We start from the raw sequence: 3,995 nt of genomic DNA, 5'->3' as shown, positions 1-3,995 counted from the left end.
ATTATACCTCAATAAAGCTATACCAAAAACCCAAAAGAGCCCAACACACCCATGCAATCTTAAGCTAGCTTGAGTAGATATCTTGTCAGCTATCAAAATAACTTTGGCTAAAATAAGGGCCAACTAGTTGCAAAATATTTTAAACATGACCCTCCAAAGTCAAATGTAATTGTGTTTATTTATGATTGTCAGAGGTTGGTCTGTGGCAGAAGAACAAAAATAGTTCCTACAGTAGATCTGTGTTGGTTAAAAGTGTTGAAGAAATAAAAAATGGGTGTGACAAACCACAAAGAAGATCTAAATGTATTGTTTTAAGAATGAGGTTAGGGACAACCAAGATGGTGCAGTAGGTGAACGCTGTGTTTAGCTTCCCTCACAACCACATCAAAATTACAATTAATCAAGAAAACAATCATGGGGAGATTTCATCAAAATCGCGGTGTGAGGTGCTCCTCTGGAAATATTCCCTGGAATTTACAACAAATTAAACAGCTATAACTCCACAAAGAACTCCTGGCACAGCAGAAGGCAAGACGAAGAGGCTCACTACTGAAGTCACAGGTAGGCAAATTTGCTGGAGCAGGGGAGGAGGAAAGGGAGAAGTGGGGAGATGGAGCAGCATGGGTACAGGACGCAGACCTAGCTCAGTGCTCCGAGCTCGCTGCATCCCGGAACTACCGCAGCTGTGAGAGAGGGAAGAACTTGGACTGCTAGGGCTCTGTTTATGGCCCACAGGGTTGAGGGGGCAGCATATAACACAGCTAAACCCAACGCTTACGGCAGAGACCTTGGAGGAAAGACTGAGGGAAAAAGCCTGAAAACCATGGTTTAAGCCTTCACTGCAGAACAGAGAATGGAAGCCTTAGGCACTGAGACTAGCTGCCCCCTCCCTACGCTCCCAGAGCTTGTCCCACCCCCACCAGCCCAGTGCTAGAAGCGGAACAGTAGCAGTGTCAGATCAATATAACAGAATATTTGCTGTTCTGAGAACTGTGGACCGCAGACACAGATTCGCAGCCCAACTAGTTCCGGCAAAGAGGAGGAAGCTGTGGAAGCAGGACTGGCTCTGGTGGTGATCACAGCCATTTCTCTGGGCCACCTCTAATAACTTACCCCACCCCTGTCACCACTTATCTGGGTGGATCCCTGTAGGAGTGAACAGAACTGCTGAAACATACGGGCTCTGAATCTGGTGCAGGAAGAGCTTTGGAACTTCAAAAGCTCTCTGCATCTCCACAGGGATGCGGCGCCCTAGGATCCACATGAACTGTTAACAGAGGTGAAGCCCACCTTCCAGGGAATCCCCCCATTGTGTGAAAAGCTGGAATAGTGCAGAGAAAACATAATACTACAGTGTGAGAGAGAAAAAAGGGTTGCAGTCGGAGAGAAAATAAAACGTTCTACCAACAAGTACTGGAAAACAAAAGAAAGACCTCTTCCTATCAACCTGTTGTAGAACCCATTCCTGTAGATGTCTAGGAAGAGAAATAATAAATCAGTAATTGCCATGAATAACCAAGGCAACAAGACAGCTCAGAAAGAAAGTGAAAAGTCTCCAGAAAATGAACTTAAAGATATGGAAATATGTGACTTAAATGACATAGAATTCAAGATTGCAGTTCTGAAAAAACTCAACGAGATGCAAGAAAATATAGAAAGGCAGTTTAATGAACTCAGATACACAATCAAAGAACAACATGAGTATTTTACCAAAGAGACTGAAATTTTAAAAAAGAACCAAATAGAATTACTGGAGATTAAGAAATCAATAGAAGAAATTAAGAATGAAATAGCCAGTTTAAGAAGTAGAGTTGACCTGATAGAGGAAAGAATCAGTGACAGCGAAGATAGAAACCTGGAAATGACACGGATGGAAGAAGAGACTTGAGACTTAAAAGAAATGAAAGAACTCTACAAGAACTTTCTGACTCCATCAGAAAGAGCAATATAAGAATAATGGGCATACCAGAAGGACAAGAAAGAGAGAAGGGAACAGAGAGTATATTCAAACAAATAGTCGATGAGAACTGTCCAAACTTGTGGAAAGAACTGGATCCTCAAATCCAAGCGCAAATAGAACACCTAATTACCTCAACCCAACAGGCCTTCTCCAAGGCACATTGTATTGAAGCTGTCAAAAATCAACGACAAAGAAAGAATCCTCAAGGCAGCCAGGGAAAAGAAGACAGTAACCTACAACGGAAAGCTCATTAGATTATCATAAGATTTCTCAGCAGAAACTCTACAAGCCAGGAAGGAATGGAACCAAAAAGTCAAACTATTGAAAGAGAGAAATTATGAGCCAAGAATAATATACCTAGCAGAGCTATCCTTTAGATATGAAAGAGGAATAAAGACCTTTCCAGACATACAGAAGCTGAGGGAATTTTCTAACACATGACCTGCACTACAAGAAATATTAAAGGAGGCTATTTGACCACCATCAACAGGGACAATTTGTGGCAACCAAAACATAAAAAGGGGGAGAGTAAAGGCCTGAACTAGAAAATGGGAATGGAGAAAGTAAGTGTGCTGAAGAAAATGGAAGACTCTAAATATCAAACTTTCTTTTACATAAACTTAAGGGTAACCACTCAAAACTCATCCAGAACTGAAATATATACTGTAATAAAAGAAGAAACAGAGGGAAACATCATAGAATACCACCACACAGAAATAATAGAAAAAAACAAAAAGGCAAATGGAGACACAATCTTACCAGAAAACAAAAGATAGAATGATAGGAAATCCTCACATATCAATAATAACCAGACAAGAAAAAGAAATAAAAGGCATCCAAATTGGGTTGGAGGAAGTAAAATTATCACTATATGCAGATGATATGATACTATATAGAGAGAACCCTAAAGACCCCACCAAGAAACTATTAGAACTGATAAATGAATTGAGTAAAGTAGCAGGATATAAAATTAATATTCAGAAATCAGTTGCATTTGTATATACCAATGATAAAATATCAGAAGGAGAAATTAAAAAAACAATTCCATTTACAATTGCTCCAAAGACTATAAAATATCTGGGAATAAATCTAACCAAAGATGTAATAGATCTGTACTCAGAAAATTATACGACACTGAAGAAAGAAATGAAAGGAGACATAAATAGATGGAAACACATTCCATGTTCATGGATAGGAAGAATTAATATAGTTAAAATGTCCATACTGCCTAAGGCAATATACATATTCAACGCAATTCCTATCAAACTACCAATGACGTTTTTCACAGAAATAGAACATATAATCCTAAAATTTATATGGGACCATAAAAGACCCCGCATAGCCTCAGCAATCTTGAGAAATAAGAACAAAGTGGGAGGTATAACGATACCTGACTTCAAACTATACTACAAGGCTGCAGTAATCAAAACAGCATGGTACTGGCATAAAAATAGACACATAGATCAATGGAACAGAATAGAGACTCCAGAAGTAAATCCATGCCTATATGCCCATCTAATCTACAACAATGGAAGCAAGAATGTATGATGGGTAAAGACAGTCTGTTCAATAAGTGGTGTTGGGAAACCTGGATAGACACATGCAAGAAAATGAAGCTGGATCACCTACTTACACCATATACAAAAATAAATTCAAAATGGCTTAAAGACTTAAATGTAAGATCTGAAACCATAAAATATCTAGAAGAAAATACAGGAAGAAACTTCATGGACATTACCCGAAGCAAGATTTTCACTGATATATCCCCTCGCGCGAGGGAAGTAAAAGGAAAAATAAACATGTGGGATTACATCAAACTAAAAAGTTTTTCACAGCAAAGGAAGCCATCAATAAAACAAAAAGGGATTCTACTGAATGGGAAAAGATATTTGCCAATGATATATCTGATAAGGGATTAATATCACAAATCTATAAAAAACTTACTCAACTCAACTCCAGAAAAGCAAACAACCCAATTAAAAAATGGGCAGAGGACTTGAGGAGACATTTTTCTAAAAAGGACATACAGAAGGCA

This window comes from Rhinolophus hipposideros (genome assembly GCF_964194185.1).
Source record: "Rhinolophus hipposideros genome assembly, chromosome: 21".
Lineage (NCBI taxonomy): Eukaryota > Metazoa > Chordata > Mammalia > Chiroptera > Rhinolophidae > Rhinolophus > Rhinolophus hipposideros.
Note: the sequence above shows the minus strand (reverse complement) of the source record.